The sequence below is a fragment of the Desmodus rotundus genome, chromosome 2, assembly GCF_022682495.2.
Source record: "Desmodus rotundus isolate HL8 chromosome 2, HLdesRot8A.1, whole genome shotgun sequence".
NCBI lineage: Eukaryota > Metazoa > Chordata > Mammalia > Chiroptera > Phyllostomidae > Desmodus > Desmodus rotundus.
This window is the reverse complement of record NC_071388.1, coordinates 50073683-50093097: the sequence shown is the minus strand read 5'-3', so window position 1 is coordinate 50093097 and position 19415 is coordinate 50073683.

Below are 19415 nucleotides of genomic sequence, written 5' to 3'. Positions count from 1 at the left end.
GGAAGAAGTTATTGCCCCTTTTCTGAGCCTTCCCCATACAGAGACACAAAGCCAATAGGAGGGTGCCACATCTGAGACTGCATCAGTGTGGCTAACACTGTTTGCCCTGCCCTGGAGATCCCCTGAGACTCTGTCCCACTCAACTCATGGGCCCACCCAAACTGTTAACTATGAATTTTCTATATGAATGGCTCATCTTGGCTCACACTTCACAACTTTCTTAATCCTCTCAAACAAGGAACAGCCAGATTCAGTAAGTCCCCAGCACCCTCTTGCTAAGTGGCCCCAGGCCCAGCACTAGTACCAATGGGCATAGATTCAGTTTGGCTTTGCCTGGGAATCTCTAAGCCCAGCAAAAGTAGCAGCCACCAAAGATTGCTTTATAGCTCCCACAGTGTGGCCCCAAGCAGAACACAGGATGGGGTTGACCCTGTCCTCCACCACCAAGAACTTCCAGAGCCTGTGAACCCAATGGACAGCTGCAGACCACACTGGAGCACCACCAGCCTGCCCCTGAACAGCTGATCTTCCACAGAAGACGGAGGTTGGTGGTCAGTGGTCATAGCCAGCCCTGCAGCTGACTGGCCTGGGTAAATCCCTCCCATTGACCAGCCAACAGCAATCAAGGCTCAACTAAAAGAGGAGGGAATACTCAGCCCACATGAAGGGCGTACCTCAAGTACCCATTTGGGTGATATGGAGGGTGTGCCACTGGAACCCACAGGACATCTACTACATTAGGCAACACTACCAAAACGCAGAATAAAAGCAGCTCTACCTAACACATAGAAACAAACATTGGGAGGCTGCCAAAATGAGGAGACAAAGAAACATGGCCCAAATGAAAGAACAAACCAAAACTCCAGAAAAAGAACTAAACAAAATGGAGATAAATAATCTATCTGATGCAGAGTTCAAACCACTGTTTATAAAGATTTTCAAGGAACTTAGTGAGGATCTCAATAGTATAAAAAAGATCCAGTCAGAAATGAAAAATACACTAATTGAAATAAAGAACAATTTACAGGGAAACAACAGTAGAGAGGACGAAGCTGAGAATCAGATCAGTGTTTTGGAACATAAGGAAGCAAAAAACAATTGACAGAACAACAAGAAGAAAAAAGAATCAAAAGAATGAGGATAGTGTAAACACCCTCTAGAACAACTTCGAGCATTCCAACATTTGCATCATAGGGGTGCCAGAAGAAGAGAAACAGCAAGAAATTGGAAATCTGTTTGAAAAAATAATGAAAGAAAACTTCCCTAATTTGGTGAAGGAAATAGAGATGCAAGTCCAGAAAGCACAGAGAGTCCCAAACAAAATGGATGAAAAGAAGCCCACTCTAAGACACATCATAATTAAAATGCCAAAGGTTGAAGATAAAAAAGAGAATGTTAAAAGCAACAAGAGAAAAAGTTATTTACCTGCTAAATCAGACTGTCAGCTGATTTCTCAAAAGAAACTTTGCAGGCTAGAAGGGATTAGCGAGAAATATTCAAAGTCATGTAAAGCAGGGACCTACAGCCAAGATTGTTCTGCCCAGCAAAGCTATCATTTAGAATTAAAGAGTTCACAAAGATATTCCAAGACAAGAAGAAGCTAAATGAGTTCATGATCACCAAACCATTATTATTTGAAATGTTAAAGGGACTTACTTAATAAAAAGAAGAAGATTGAAACTATGAACAATAAAATGGCAATACATACATATATATCAACAATTAAATCTAAAAAACAAACTAAGCAAACAAGAAGAACAGAGACAAAATCACAGATACAGAGAGTGTTTTGATGGTTGCCAGATTGGGGAGGGCATGGGGGAATGGGTGAAGAGGTGAGGGGATTAAGGACAAATACATGTTACAGAATAGCCATGGGGATGTAAAGTACAGTATAGGAAATGGAGTAGCCAAGGAACTTATATGCATGACCCATGGACATGAACAATGGTGTAGGAATTGTCTGAGGGAGTGGGGGATGTTGGGTGGAGGGGGGCCAACGGGGAAAAATTGGGACAATTGTAACAGCATAATCAATAAAACATAATTTTTAAAAAGTATGACACAGGTGTTATACTCAAGTAGTTCACTGTAGTATATCAAGGTCATAATGTTGAAGGCATGCAGGTCAGGGCAAATTTTTCTCTAAACTTCAATTTCCTCATCCATAAAATGTGAAAAACAATAGCTTCAACCTTACAGTGTTTAGAGGATTAAATGAGGTCACGCAAGCCATGCACTGAGTACAGTGGCTGATATTCAGTTATTATTAATATTCCCAGCAATAATTATTTATGACAATGCTATTTTGAATTGAAAAACTATCAGACACTGAAAGGAGATGGACAAAAACAACCTGTTGTGAGAGCTAACCGTGGAAGGTCTCTCACTGATGGCAGGAGCTCTCAGTCCAGCTCCTAATCTCCTCGTAAAGTGCAGTTCTTAGCAACTTTTTGCATCCATTGGGATATTGGACCTATTTTACTATTGCTTATGTAGATGCATATCACAATCTATTATTTCTATTAATCAATGGTCATAAAGTTGGAAGGGGCTGTGGGGATTAAATTCATTCTCTATATTTCACATGTATTGAAACTAAGACTTAGAGAAAGGGAGCAATATGACCAAGGTCATCCAGAACGTTAATAAAAGAACTAGAACCATCCCCCACAAAAAAACCCTCTGACTCCCACATTGGAATTCCTTTACTCTACCATCTCCTCTTAGTATTGTAGGTGCCAGGAGATTCATATATGTGCAAACTCTTCTGCAAGTTTTAGCTGTATTCTGTGAGGGCACCTAGATGTGCAGCCTCCCTTTAGTTTTGCTAGAGGCATTTAGATAGAGATCAGCTGTCCTTTCTCCCCTCTGCCCCCAACCCTGGTTATTTCCACGGATTTTCTACTGAGCACCCTCTTAACTCATATCACTTATATGAATCCAGCCTCTTAAGTGCATGTAATGGAAAAACGATTCAAAATAACAGAGGCAATGGGAAATTACTGGAAAACACTGGCAAGTGGCCTCCAGAACTGAAGGAAGTGTTGACTTTGGAAAGGAAATTCTGGGTTTATGGGCCTTCTCCCCAGACTACAGCCACTAGTGCAACGTGATTCCAGCGACACCCAGTCTCTGACGCTTCTGTGCTCAGTTTTATATGTGAGAGAAAGAAAGAGAAAAAGAGAGACAGACAGACAAACAGAAAGAAATTAAATGGGCCCAGCTTGGGTGCAGTGTCTAGCCTTAGACCAGGTTGCAACTGTGAGAGTTGGAAGGTTATCCACACTATATAGCCCCCTAGGGACCTCCCTCCCCAGGCATGAGGGGCTCTATCTAGAGAAGAGAAAATCACGGTGAGCACCGCGGCTACCCCAAGAGGTGTGTACTGCATTTCAGTAAGTGTATCTCCAAGCAGAGTGTGAGCTTCTAGAAGGCAGGACTGGCAATTTCACCTTCAGACAGCATTTTCCTTACATCCAATGAATGTTTGTGGATTTGAATATATTATACTTCAGTTTCTCTTGATCCAGGCATCCCAAACCAAGCTAAGAGCACTGTGGTACCCAACTTAAAAAAAAGGGGGCCCTCTGCAATGTTTGTGGTCACTTGGAAAACATACATCATACACAAGCACACAAGCAGTACATCCGACTCATACGTAGGTGACAGATCCTGGCTCCAAGGACAGCTGTCCTGACCATGCTCCCCTCTCCGGCTTTCTGTGGGGACAAGGCCCCCTTTCCCAGGCAGCCTTCCTACTAGAAATGTCTCTTCCTGACAGCTGGCGCTGCTCCACAGCACTGTCTTCCGCGGTTGCAGAGGAGCCCCGTGGTGCTTAGGTCATTGGGGTTCTCGTCTTCCCTCGTCATACGACAGCCATCAAGAGGACATGTTCTCCTTTCCTGAGAAAAAGCCCTAATTAAATGTGCTCGTTAATGCCCTGTGATTCTCCTGCTTTCTTCAAATGCGTAACAAAAGTGAACCATATTCTGCTGACCCGAAGCCTGGACAGGGAGTGCTTGGCCCAGGTTTGGGCTGACCGCCAGAACCTTACGGGATGTACCAGGCATTTTTCACTCTCAAATGCCAGATTTTCTCTGCTGCCCCTCCATCTGGTTATCAGATGCTGGCAGGCAAATGCATAAGGAGCCCTGAAAAAAATAGCACATTTTATCTAGAATCAAAAGAATGATGATAAATTAAGCAAAACTGAGTTCAACTCTGCCCAGTCCAGCCCCTAACTGACCGCGTCCACCATCCCTCACTATGTAAGTGTAAGTCGTGATGCAGTGTGGAGGTAGGACAGCAGACCAGAACACCTGAGTTTGCCCACAGGCACTGCCGCTACCTGGTTGTAAAGTCTCTGAGCCTCAGGTGACTGTGTGAGGAGAAGATCCTGCTAAGACCTTGCAGGTCACTGACTTTATTTTAAGGTATGATCCCAGCAAACTTTCCTGCCACTGACACACTACCACCACCACTATTAGATAATATTTATAAAATATTTACTCTGTGTCAGATACAGCTTTGGGCCTAATTGCCAATATAAATAGCATTTTATCTTTTTAACAACCCTTTAAATGAATTTAGTAATATTATTCTGCCTATTTTACAGAGAAAGAAACTAAGATTTAGAGAGTGAAATAACTTGGCCACGGTTATGTCAGCTAGGAGAGGACACAGCTTCAGAACCACGTTCCCGCATCTGTGTTACCCCGGTGACCGCTCAGCTACCAGCACCAGTACGGTGAAGCTGTGCTTCCTCTTGGCCTCTTCCTACCCAAAACGCTTGGTTTCTAATACTAAGTACATGGTTTTACCTCCTTTAGATTGTTTCACTATTTCTACACTAAATGACCACTTCTCAAGACTTTGTGTCCTCTAAAAATTAGTCCACCTTTGCCTTCTAAAAACCACCAAGGTACAGCTAGTCTGTACTTGCTCTCACCTCCATAAATTCGCCATTTGCGTTTCTCATTTGGCAATGAATATGTTGCCTCATTAAGTCACTATTTTTATTATATCACTTATCTCTTGATTATCTTTTGCTATTTATGGCCTGTCTCATCAGCCAGATTGAGTACGTTGAGGACGAGGACATGGATCATACTGCTGGGCACCGCTCTTAGCCCCTGACACAAGGCCTTGTGCCAACCAGTAAACGTTAACTGAGTTTGAGGTGGCTTCTTGTCCAGCTTCAGCCTGAATTATACTCCTCATTAGTCAGTGTCCATACGGTGACAGGTGTCCTCTGTGGAAACCATGGTGTTAGAATTATTGCCAAAAGCCTGGTGACTTCATTGTGCAGGCAGCACACCCTGGGAGAGCACACCCAGACCTAGGCCCCTGCTCCTGTGCCAGCCTAGGTGTGTCACTTATGCCAGAGCCTCGCCACGTCTGTACGCTCCTGTGTGCCTGATGATATCAGGACAAGCTTTTCTGGTGATGCCAGCCAAGAAAAAGCAGCTGGCAAATGTGGGAAAGATGGTACCAGGCACCTGCCCACTTCTATCAGTTTTCCATGCCAACTTCATATGCTGCATCAAGGCTGACATTGAAAGTAGAAAGTAACTACATCTTCTCTCCTTTCCAGAAACTGATCTATGGCTGCCAGGTCCATAACAGTCATCTGTTGGGTTGTCTGTCCACAGCACCTGCAGCTCAAACAACCAAATCCAGAGGTTGCCAAGACCTTGGCATTCCCAGGGTGTAATGGTAGTGCCAAGGGCTGAGGGGGTGATCAGTGTCCAAATTATCTTGTCACCTCCCCTTGGAGGTTCCAACAGCCAAGTGCTGAAAGGAAGCTGAAAGGTTTTCCAGGTGCATTGTATTTTATAAGCATCATGTATTTCAGCAAACAAAAGTGGTACAAAATGATTTAGCAAATCGTGAAGTGCTCAGTAATTTTCAGGAGGGATAATGTCCTTTTATTGCTTCCACAATACTGAGTTATTAGCAACTTTCAATGTGCTTTTAGTAGCCAGCTTTTCCCCAGTTTTATTGACAACGAGGCAAGATAAACCAACTTTGGGTACAACAAGAAGAGAAGGTTCCAGCCACGGTTTTAAAGTTGTACTTCTAAGACTGCTTCGAACAAGGTGATGAGCAGGCCAGCTCCAAACAGGGGGGAATGGTAACAACGGGAGCAAATACAGAAACATTTTTGTTATTTTATTCTCTGTAAAGATAATTGACATTGTAAAATAAAAGTAGTTACAGTAAACTGTGGGGTTTATAACATAGTAGAAATTAAATGTATGACAACAATAGCATAAAAGCCAAGAGAGAAGTGGAAATATATTCTTGTAAAGTTCAAAAACTTGATGCGAAGTGATATAATCTCACTTGAAGATAGACTAGGAAAGTTTAGATGAATAAGCTCCAAAGCAGCCATTAAAATAAAACCACAAATAATTGTACCTAATTTGCCAAAAAATAATGTAATAAAATAGAATCGTAAAAAATACTCATTTAATCCCAAAAAATGGAGAAAAAAAGGGAAGGGGAACAAAAAACCAGATGAGACCAATAGAAATGAAGTATCAAGATAGCAAATTTAAACCCAATGATGCCTATAATCACATTAAGGGTAAATGGTCTGAACACCCAAATTAAAAGGCGGAAATTGTCATGTTGGATTTCAAAAGCAAGATACAGCCATATGCTGCCACAAGAAGCCAGTTTAAGTATAACAAGAGAAACAGGTTAAAAGTAAAAGAGTGGGAAAATACCAACCGTGTTAGCATTAAATGAAAAAAATAAAATCTGACGTGGCTCGATTAATAGCAGGCCAGGAAGATTTCAAAGCGAAAAGTATTAACAAACATAATGAGGATGATTTCACAGTGATAAATGGATGAACCTATAGCAGAACTAAACACTGGTATCAAATGATGTTTTTAAAGTATTTATCGAGATGACTATATGTTCATGGATTGGAAGTCTCAATAGTAAGATGTTAAATTTTCCCCAAGATGATCTATGAATTACAAGCAATTTCAATTAATATCCCAGCAGGACCTTTTAAAAGAGACTGACAAGCTGATTCATCTGGAAATGCCAAAACTACTTCGAAGAAGACCAAATTTGGAGGAACCACACTACCTGGCTCCAGCGTTCAGCACAAAGTTGCAGTAATTAAGATGGTGTAGTAGTAAAGACAAAGAGAACACAGCAGAAGAGAAAGTCTGCAGAGAGACCCACACACATTTGGTGACTGATTTTTGACACAGGAGGAAAGGTAATTCAGAAAGGAAAGAATTGTCTCTTCAACAAATGGTATGGGAAAATTGAATATCCATAGGCAAAAAAGTGAGCTTTGATCCATACCTTTCCCCATATATAAAAGTCAATTCAAAATGGATCATAGACCCACATGCAAACCCTAAAACTCCCAGAAAAATATCATAGGAGAAAATTTTTGTTGCCTCGAATTAGGCAAAGATTTGTTAGATACGACACCATATGCAGAATCCATTAAAAACTTTACAAACTCACTTCGGTGAACTGCACGCACTATCCTCTCGCAGGCGAGCAGCAGAGCAGGTCCGTTTCCCCCAGCACCATAACGAACACGAGGACGTGCCGCATTACAACATTCCCGTGGCTGCAACATCACTCGGCAATAGGAATGTTTCGGCTCCGTTGTAATCTTATGGGACCACCGCAGTATACGTGATCTATTGTTGGCCAGCACATCCTATGCGGTGCGTGCCGGCAAAGCTGTTGTGAATACATAATATGTGTGCATACATATACACATACATATGTAAACACTGGAGAAAGTTGAAAATTTATGGCATATATTGTCCAAACATCAGAGATGTCACAAGTAAGTGCTAGCATGGAATACAACTCCCAGAATTTTATTTTGCTTTCCCAGCTCAAGCACTTATTTCTGTTTTCCTCAGCTCACCTTTGGATCTGTGATGTTTAAGTCCATGTTACTCATTACCAAGAAACTTAATTCCTAAGTGCTTCTCCCATTTTTGTTACAATAGCGATAGACTGTACTAGTAGGAGGAGCTTCTCAGAAAATTTCTCAGTAGGGTCGAAATAAATTCTAATGTTGTTTTCTAGTTGCCTGTATACGTGCACTGGCATCACACTCACCTGAGAAGGAGATCTGAGGCTGCCGCGCCAGTGCCATCCGGCTAAACACCCTGCACAAGATTAAGTACCCTGGTTAAACTGTGGTCCTGGCAAGTAAATGGATGGTGAATTTATTAGCTGGTTTTGAAGACTTGGTACAAAGGAGTTTATAGAAATCATTTAGCTTCCATGAAGTCACCTTGAGTTCAATCAGTTTTGAATTCATATCCCCAATTAATCAGCCAAATCACCAGTTTCTCGGAGAGACTGCGCTGGTTGTGACTGTGGAGAGAGAAAGGAAAAGTGAGTCATGGTGTCTCCTTCAAGGGATTTCCAATCCAGCCTGGTGACCAGGCCGATATTACCCTGCAAACAATAGGCACAATAGAGAGACCGTGTCCTGGGCAAGTCCTCTGACCTCCTTGTGCCTTAGTCGCCTCAGTGCCTCAGTCACTGAGCTCCCGGCACACCGACCCTGTGTTCCTCCAACGTACCGAGCTCTTTCTTGCCTCCACGTCCTTGAACATGCAATTTTCTCTGTCCGGAAAAATTTACCTTTCATATAACTGACCTCCTCTTCTCTTACAAGTCACGTCCTCAGAGAAGTCTTCCTAGACCTTTGTAGGCAAAGTCACTCCCTATTTCATTCCACTAAACTCCCAGTCACTGATTATCATATACCTTGATTTTTTTTCTCTTCTAAAAGTTCATCAACTTTTAGAAAAGAAAATGAGGAGACAAATATTTAACTACAGGCCACCTAATCCAACCCCTTTGTTTCACAGGTGAAAAACCAGAGGTTTGGAGAGGAATGATAACCAACCAGATTTGCAGCTGGACCAGAGCTCGGGTTTTCTGTTTGGGGGCCAATCCTCCTTGTGTTACATCACACTGCATCCAAGACAAAGAACAGAATCACCGCTTTGTCAAGTTAGGTGAGTTGTCAAATGTTTATAAAACGTTTATTTTTGCGACTTAGGTTGGTTTGACTTATTGTGAAGATCTTGAAATTAAATAGGTGTAGATATAATTCTGTCCCCCTCAGGGTTCAGATAAAATTATATTCATAATCCATGTGGCAGAACAGCAGACATTGAGCTAGTGTTTTCCTTAATGTAGGAGGAAGGGCAGGGACCTGTTTGGACCTGAAACAGCTGGTAATGGAGACTAGAGCACTGCAGAGCCTCTGTCGCCATCTGTCACTCTTGCTTCCCTCTGATCATCCTTTTACTCTCCCGTTTGCTATATACCTCTGTATCTGGTTCTCCTGGCTGAACACAAGATCTGCAACCACTGTGGAAAGCTGTTATTCTATCAGTAAACCGCACAGCTCCCTTGGTCCCAGCACCAAATTCCCAATGAAGAAACAGTAGGCCCGGGGTGCCCATCCCCAGCCCATCAGTTGTAGCCAGGGGCTCAGAACACATTGTACAATGTGGCTGCTCCCTGAGTAACTACAGGGATGGGGAGGGCAGTTCCAGGAAAATTGGGAAAATGCTCAGACAAAACACTGACTCCAGGATACATATATCAATCAATTTATCACACTAGTTCCATTTACTAAATATTTATTGGATGCTGTTGCTTTTAGATAATAGGGATGTAGCAGTGAGAAAAATAAACAAAAAAACCCCGGAAAAACAAGATGAATAAACAAGGAACTATATTGTGCACCAGATAGTGGTAAGTGCCATGGAAAAAATAAAGCACAATGAAGACAAAGGGTGGGAGGGAAGGGTGGGTGAATGTGCATGCATGCACTATTTTATGAAGTATGGACAGAGAAGGCCTCATTTAGAAGAAGATAATTTGAGTTGCAATCTGAAAGAAGTGAGGGAGCAACCAGGAGGCTAAGAGATAAATACATTCCTAGCAGAAAAACAAGTGCAAAGATCCTGAAACTGAAATGTGCCTTGTGTGTTCAAGAAATAGCGAAGTTGAAATGGCTCTACCAGAGAGAGGGAGTGCCAGGAGCTGATGTGCGAGAGGGGAGAGAAGCCAGGTCATGCAGGCCCGTGGGCTCTGTCAATCACTGCAATGCTTTCACCCCAAGTCAAATGAAAAGCTACTGAAAGGTGTTAGGGCTAGACGCAACATAAGTCACATATGTCTACTGAATTGAGTGGGTGGTAAGAGGAGGGTGGTAGTTGAGAAGGTGGTCAAATATTGGATTTATAATTGAAGGTGGAACTAATGAGATATGTCAATTGATTGGGCATAAGAAATGAGAAAGAGGACATTTAGTGATGACTTTTGGCCTGAGCAACTAGAAAGACAGAGTTGTCATGTGCCATGATGAGGAAGAATAGAAAAGAAGTAGGTCAGTGGGGTAAAGGGAACTGAGAGTTTGATTTAAGACATGGTAAGCCTGAGATGCTTTTCAGACATCCAAGTGGATACTGAGTGGACAGTTGGCCACACGAATATTGAGTTCAGTTGGGAGACTCTGCTGGAGATAAATATTTTGGAATTGTTAGTACACAGATAATACTTAAAACCTTGAAACTAAATGGTATCCTCTTGGAAATAAATATCACTAGAGCAGAGATGAGGACAGCAGAGTGATACCCAGACCAGTCCAATATAGAGAGGTTGGGAGATGAGGAGGGACTGCAAAGTATATGAAACAGGAGAGTCCAGGGAGGTCAAAGAGAACCAGGAGAGAATGGTATTCCAGAAGCCCGGTCAAAGAGTTGTTTGAAGGAGAGAAAAATTAAGTCGGTCAATAGTTCCTAATATTCCTATCCAGACAAGACCACTAAACTTAACAACATGGAGCTCATGAATAACTCTCTAATTTTTTTTTTCAATGACTTTGTGGGGACAAAATCCAAACACAGTGAGTACAAAGAGAAAATGAAGGGCAGAGAGAAACCAAAGACATCTAGTATGGAAAACTCAGGAAAATTCTGCTGTAAAAGTGAACAGAGAAGTGGGATGGTAGGTGGAAGTCAGGAAAAGTTTGTTTTGTTTGTTATTAAGATGAGATTATTGAAGTATTGTCTGCTTATGTGAATGATCCCATAGAGGGGGGGAAACTGATTCTATGGGCGAGAGAAGGGAGGCATGCTGGAGGGATGTCCCTTCGTAGGTAAGAAAGGATGGGATCTAGGGCAGCAGTGTGAAAGTTGACCTTAGATATGAGAGAAGGTTCAGCTGTAGTAACTGGAGGGAAGTGAACCCTATGGGTACAGATGCCATTGAAGTGGTAGATGTGGTGGTAGAGACATATTGAAATTCCTTTCTTTTTCCTAGTGCTGTACGAAGATCATCAGCTGAGAGTGAGGCTGGAGAAAGAGATCTTGGAAGTCTGAAGAGATAGTAGAGAGTATGGAACATAAGCAGATAAGAGATTAGCTGGACTAGGGAAATTGAATAATGTTACTAGGCTTCACTAGAGGCCCTTTTGATATGTGTGATCACAAATTTACCAGGCAACACAGTTAACTGCTATTTTCCAGCTACATTTAGCTGCATGTATATAGTCACAGTATGGATGAGTGTTGTATTTAGCAAGCTTTGGGGTCTTGTTAAGCAAATCTGATAAAGGAAGATGGGGGAAGAAAATTGAAAATGTTGGTAAAGGGATGATTATAATAATAGACTATGAAAACTAAGCTGAGTGAGGTGGGAGAAGAGGACTTGAAGAGGCAGAAAAAGAGCAAAATGGTAGAACAATCAATGACTGTAGGTCTCTGGGGTTAAACGTTTTTTAAAGTATAAGAACGAGTGAGCTGCAAATCTACAAGGTTGGATCAGAAAGTGAAATTCATATGAGACACTGAAATCAGGAGTTAAGATTAGAAAAAGCCATAATCAGTAATTTATCTGAAAGCTGGTGAGTGGGGGAGTCAGTTTCCAGTCTGGTCTATTGGACCACACTGACTGCCGTTGTCAGTATTCTCCTGGTGTAACCTCCAGTGCTCATATATTCTCTGCCTTCTGCCCTTCCTTGTTTCCCCCATGCCCTCTTCTCTAACTTTTCACCATAGAACACTTCCTACATGCACTACAGGAAGCTGAGGTTCAGAGAGGGTAAGAACACTGCCTGAGAGCACACAGCTAGAAAGTGGAATCATTTGCTACTCAGGAGGCAGAATGAGAAACACGCCAAAGAGCTGAATGCTTCCAGGGAAAGAAATAACAGTGATGAAGAATTCAGACGAGGCATGAGCAAGCTTTCGTGGTGGCCCAGAAGTCTCAGAAACCCTATCAGTTTCCCCACTTGCCCCCTAAATGTTGGGTGATGAGGGTTGGCCAGGGTGGAAACCTTGAAATATTTAATAATAATTTTTAAAGGTCATTACAAAGTGCTTTATGATTGTTCATCTTCATCTTTTAAGTTCTATTTTGAGAAACAGGAAGAAAAATAAACAGGAAAAGTGCATGAAAACCCCCAAAGGGATCCAATTGAATAAAAATAGTGCTAACAGGAAACAAACATCTTAAAACTCTAAAGGGGGGGAGAGGGGGCAGGGGAAAATATAGATTGAGAAATTCTGCCAGACTGATTGCTTTTAATTGATATGGAAAAAAATCAATTACTTAAATGGAACAGTGACCAACATTTGGGCAACGGCTTATTACCTCCTTCCAACCCCTTTCTGCCATGTTAGACATTCTTCCCTAACAACTGTCTGCCAGCACCTATAAAGGAAAGAGTATCAGACTTGGCAGCGTCTCTGGATTAGTGGCCAAGTTATGCCATCATATCTTGGCCTTGTAGGCAAGTACCTAAAAATAATAGCTAGCATGCATTGAGAGTTACTCTATATTAGACCTTGGGCTGTGGATTTTACATGCAAGATTTGAAAGGGGCAAGAAAAATTGCCATACCTAAAGAGTTGCTCTTTCATTCTGAACATTCCTACTTTATCACTTCTAAGCCGCAATTAGCTTTCAGTGCCTCAATGTGAATTAATTGATTAATTCATCAGATTACCCAAAGTTTAGCTTATCACTGTGGACACAGAGATAGACAAGACACCATCCTCCAAAAGCCAATATTCTGGTTAAATATTAAAGTTTGTATTTGTCAAATCTGTACTATATTGCTGCCTACTATGTGTTGCTTAGCCAAAAGAATACTCGATTAGAAACTGGGAGACTGTTGTTATCCACCCTGCCACCCACTTAACTGTGAAGACTGTAGGTGGATCGTTTCCCTCCTTTGGAACCCAACTGTACCTCTTCAAAGAAATGGTTTGGCTCACAGTCCCTCCCTCCTCTTCCGACACTGACACCCTGTGAGTCTCCTGATACTTTGTTTTTATTTAGTCAACAAATGTGTACAAACACCATGTGCTGGGCACTTTACAAATATCAACCCCCTGACTAGTATAACAATCTTATTATGTAGGTAACTATCTCTAAGAAAACTACATAATAAATATAGTAATAAAATATGATAATAAAATGGCTATTATTAACCCCTCTTACAGATGATGAAGTTGAGGCACAGAGTCATTGGAAATACCTGAGATATATTTTACGTTTGAGACACCTATAAATTGTTTACTATTGTTTTGCTGAGTGATTTATAGCAGCCTTTGATATTTTATTCCTGGTATGGTTAAGTTGCTGGTGCTGTAGAATCTGTTTCCTACTTGGGTAGAACAACAGCAGTCGTTCGCCAAAGATTGTGGCACAATGAGGATTCTGTGTCACACTCACAAAGGCACACACTTGAGCAGTCAGTGGGGAGCTCCTTTGTGTCTTTTCTGTCCCCACCCTCTGTGCTATCCCTGTCCCTCTCTTTCATGAAAGAATGTGAAAGTGCCCAATGCAGAAATTGGCTCACTGTACACTTAAAAAAAAATCCCCTTCCCTTCTTCCTTCCCTCCCTCCAACTCTGTTTCCTCTCTCTCTCACTCAGCCTTTCAATCCCACCACCTTCATGGCGATGTTCTTTTCTGCCTTTCTAACCTTTTCTAACCTTTTCTACCCAAGAGTAATTGCTAAGTTCCATCAAAAACAGTCAATGTGTCTCTAGCTTATGATTCTTAACTCCTCTGGACTTCCCCTCCACCTCCTTCAGAGCCTACTCAGCGTCCATCCACTGCTGCTGTGATCACCCTGCAGCTGGACCCCCGCCGCAGCCCTGCCATCTGACCTCGGGGGCCCCCTTTCCTGCTACCACCAGCTCCCTTTCCACAGCATCCCTGCCTCTACAAGTCCACTTTCCTGTGCCATCCCTCTGCTTTGAAATCTCAACATCAAAAGCCTCTGTAAGAATCAGGCTTGACCTGCTCTATGCCTTCTCAACACCCTACCTGTGTGACAGCACGAAGGGAAGTTTTAACCGCGTGACTTCATGACATATTATTGATGGTGCCCGAAAGACACCAGTTTTAGACACAGCAGCATGTGCAGAGCAACAGGTTTTTTACAAGTCACTTGATTCTAATTTTGAAAGTCCTGACAATTGCAACTTTTCAAAAATCAGAGAAGAGGCAAGGTGATACCTATATTTGTGTGAGTCGGGTGCATCAGGACCTCATTCCTGAGTAGTGGAGATAAAGAAAGATACCGCTGAGCTGGCTCTCCAGCTGTTACACACACTCTGGCCCTGCCCAAGGGAGAGCCTCCGTCAGGTGAGCGTTTCTTATCAAACATGTCACGGGGAAAGGTGTCAAAATCCTGGGGAAGGGGAAAGAACATGAATTTAAGTCAGAAGACTTGGGATTCCATCCAAGCTTTCAAGTTACTTATAGTTTAAGAAAATCACCGCCTCTATTTAAATCTTGGAGGTTTTTTTAGCCTGTAAAATGACAAATCTGGTATATTAATCCCCAAGGTCCCTAATGCTTTCAAGTTTTTAAGAGTGCATGATTCCATCCTTATTGCCCCAAATATCCAAATGTCCAATTCTATCAAATTCCATGTAATAGCAACAATTTGTAACCTCCCTATAAAGCGGCCCTCCGTGATGAGTGCCACTGTGCTAGTTAGGGTCTGAGGATGTAAAAAATAAACAAAACATGTTACGTGCCCTCCAGGAGTCTTACTCTATTTGTGGAAAAAATAATTGGTAAGGACAATTATTATGGATAAGTGAGATAAAATTAGTCTGACTCTAGTTACACCTGATACTCAGAATCATAATTAAGAATTGGAGTGATCACGATATCAGCTCACAGCTGGGCTTTACAAAGTGGGCAGATTTTGATTGGCAGACAAAAATGAAGACTTTCCGTAGAAGGAACATAAATAACGAATGTTTGAAAGGATGTGTGGAGAATGTGATTGGACAGTGAGGGTAGGACTATATTACGGAGAGTTTAGAGAAAGTTAAGCAGCAAATTTCAGGTTTATTTCCAGGAATGACTGGAAGCCATAAAAGCTTTTTTTAAAGCAGGTAAGTAATATAGTAGAAGTACAAACTAAATAACAAACTAAAAAGAAAAACTACATATCAATTCTGGAATTCTTAAATTTAGTAAATCCCAGAGCCAAGGGCATATTAGAAGTTTAAAAATATAATTTGAAAAATTTTTAAAGGATGAAAACCTCTTGCCTCTCATTTTCTGGTACTTCGATCTGAGGACCATTATCTGAGCAGTTGAGAGTTTTAATTGCCTGTTAATTGACACTGCGTGGGAGGGAAGCAATTGCTAAGGTAACCAGGTCCCAAGCCATGTGGGGCTTTGTGGAGTCATTCCAACACCTTGAGCTACCCTTGGAAATGAACAGGCAGTCCTGTTAGGCAGCTCAATCCATGGCAGAGCACCTGCTCCTAATAGTCATTTAAAATAAGGCAGGGCCAGGATCTGGGCCAGGTGATGTTTTGAGTTGATTTTAAAAGAGAAGTTTGATTCTGAAATCTCATTAGGATATGTGAAAACATAAATGTCTCTCATGAAGACCAATCTCTCTGCTAAAACAATTTCAACTGTACATTCTAGAAATGTACAGCAGAATTTCTAGAAATTTTTCAGCAGAATTTTGTAGCCACATTGTTTTAAAGCTGGAATTGTCCTGAGATGCCAACACATTGGGGAAATCAGCCCAGAGTGGAGAAGGAAACTTTTCAAGGTCAAATTTTAATTAATGGCAGACCTTAAATTGGATCCCAGGGTTTGCAAGCTCCCAGGCAATGACGTTTTGCAGTTCATCAACGGCCTCTCACATTAATTGCTCATGAGTTAAAGAAGGAATTCCAGGCTCTACTCAGGGTGAGTGTGGTAGTTAGCAATGGTGAAGGTAGGAATGGGGGTCAGGGTGGCATCTCTACTTCCTTGAAATTTCCATGCATGTAGAGTATTATTTGTGAGAAAGATTCTCCAATTCTGCCAGTCCACTAGCTGTAACTACATAATGAGGGACACCTTATGTTTGGTGATCCTGTAAGCAAAACAGATTATTCCTTGACAAAACAACGTCCAGAATTCTGAATAGTGTGACAAAACTATCCTTTGTAAAAGCCACTTTTCAAGCTACTCCTTCTTGTTCTCTGTCCTCCTTTTGTCCTTCTCTACTTTTTTCACCTATAGTTCTTATGACTTTTTAAATTCCTATGTGAATTTCTTAATTAAGCTTTTTTGCGTGTTATGCACTACATTGTAAGCTCCACCAAAGGTCTTTGTCTGCTTAGTTCACATTTGTATTAAGGACCTGGAGAGCTCAAAATAAAACTTGAATGAATGACTGAATAATAAATGGATCTACTATTTACTTTGAACAATGGGCATACTTTAAATTTATTTATTTATTTATTTGTTTATTTATTTATTTAATCCTTACCCAAAGACATGCTTATTGATTTTAGAGAGGGAAATGAGGGAAAGAGAATGGGAGACAAACATTGATGTGAGAGTTCACTCCCCGACTGGGGACTGAAAGCAAAACCTAGGTATGTGCTCTGACCAGGAATTAAACCTGCGACCTTTCAGTTTACAAGACCATGTAAGCACACTGGCTAAGGTACAATACAATGGGCATACTTTTAAGCCATGGTTTCTACCTGCAGAAAGGGCAGAGTAATAATTCTCATGTAACAGGGATGGTATGAGGATCAAATGAAGTAATATGAGGAAGCATCTGGCACAATACTGCACCCCAACGTGGCGCTCATTCACCACTGGCTCCCTTCCTCTAAGGGTTTAAAATCACAAACACCCACCTCTCAGTCACCTCACTCCTTTCCTGAATCAAACTACACCAAGGACTGTACATCTTCCTGCTAGATGCCTTGGCCTTCTTCCTGTGGCTTTAGATAGTAGTGGTGGGACTTGGGGGCATACTGAGTAGACGTAGTAATGCAGCTGTGGGGCCAGGGAGGAGCACTGGCTTTCCAAACAGAGAGATCCGACGTTGAATCTTGGCTCCATTACTCTTCAGCTACGGGACCTTGGAAAGTGATCTGATTTTTCTGAGCCCTGGTTTGCTGCTATGAAGAATGTAGATAACAATGCCTACTTTACAGATTCAGTGAGAGCTGTTAAGGACATAATGTGTGTAAATTACTTCTATAATCATAAATGCTCAGAAAAATAATTATTCCTGGAAAGTAGGTTTGTTGAAAAGTTGTCTTTCAGAAAGTGAGTTCTAAATTAGCGTGTCTGAAACCCTCCATGATTGGGTATTGACATATCACATTAAGACTGGCATATTTAGGAATTACAGAATTTTACAACCAGATTTTTTCTACTTAGATTTTTCATTTTGCAAATAAAGGCTCATCGCAGAGAATGCTAGTGTAAAAACTCAACCTATTAAGGAGTATTTTTTAATTAAAGCAATTCATAGGTGTAAACATCCTTATAGTTTTCAAAGAACATTAATTTACAAAGCGCTTTCATCCCCATTATCTCATCCCATAATCCCATATCCCTGAGCGATGAGTTAGCACTCTGTCCTATACCCTGTCAGTCGCCTTTTGCTGTTCTCCGTTTATGTCCTTACTTTCCAGACAGCCTTTTCCCCACTCCCAGGTCAGGACTTGTATCTGTACTCAGCCTTTCTCCACACCTTTGTTCCTTCTGATTGGAACAGCGTCTTTCTCCTACTCCCCCAAATCTACCTTTTCAATTCCTATCCACTTATTATGGCCTAACTTGAGTCCTTTCCCTTCCAAAATCCTCTCCAGGTCCCTTTAGCAACCATCTATAGAGGACATCTGTTGTTTTGTCTGTCTGGTATCCTTTCTTCTTATGCTATCAATAAAGCTTCTTTTCCAAGTGGTCCTAGTAGAACCATCAAATGCAGTGCCCAGTGTTCTCCTTTTCCAACCTCTACACCACCACCACCACACACAAATACCAAGGTTGGACCTACGATCCAAGCCAGGCAGAAGGCTCTCCGCTGAGGATGTAGAGTGGCGCCATAGGGTGGAGGGCCATTCTGTTGTAAGCTCTTAAGTCTGGAGTTTTCTCAGTAGCAGGAACCCAAAGACACTCTTCATGACCTCAGGCCATGAAGCTCACAAGAGTTGCCTTTCTACTCCTGTATTTCCAAGAACTTGTTGTTATCAAATCTTCCTTCAATTCTAAGAAAGACTAAATAGAAAAATGGGAGTTTGGGAATAAAAACATTTCTAAGTGCAAACTCTGTTTCTCTCCTTTAACACTCAAATAATTTCACACCATTCTTGGAATAAAAAACAAAATCCTTATGTGGTTTACCACTCTATGCACGATCTGGCTCCCCTCCACCTCTCTCATTTTATTCCTTGCCTTTCTTCCCCTCGCCTCCCTGCTCCAGATATACTGGCCTTCTTCCAGTTTCTTGATTTCTTCTTGCATGCTCTCTCCCATAGAATACACCCTCCTTCTGAAAAAGTAAAAATAAAATAAAATTCTTATCTTTTACAGACATTCAAATCTTATCTCAAGTGGCTTACCTTTAAAGGCTTCCTGGCCTGAGAGAAGCCTTTTCTCAGCATTGGAACACTCTTCCCCAGACTGGAGGAAGTTATTTAATATTTGGTCTCACATTTCCCTGCTCTTTCCCTTAATTGTACTTGACAGTCCAGTGTTCTATACCTGTGCTGATCAAGGCATCTCTCCCCCACTAAATGGTAAGTTGCCCGAGGAGCCAATCACTCTACCTCGAGGACTCAGCCTGTTGCCTGGCACAAAAGACAGCTGAACAAATACTTGCTAAATTAATGTCAATTTTCTCAATCTTCTCAGATTGATAACCATTCCGCACTTGACTCCTCCATCCATTATTGCATTGCCATAGACAGTGGATGTTAAAGTATGGTCCCTGGATCAGCATGAACATCACCTGGTAATTTGTCAGAAATGTATGTTCTTAGGCCCCAACCCAGTCTACTGCATCAGAAACTCAGAGACGAGGCCCAACGAAGTGTTTTGACA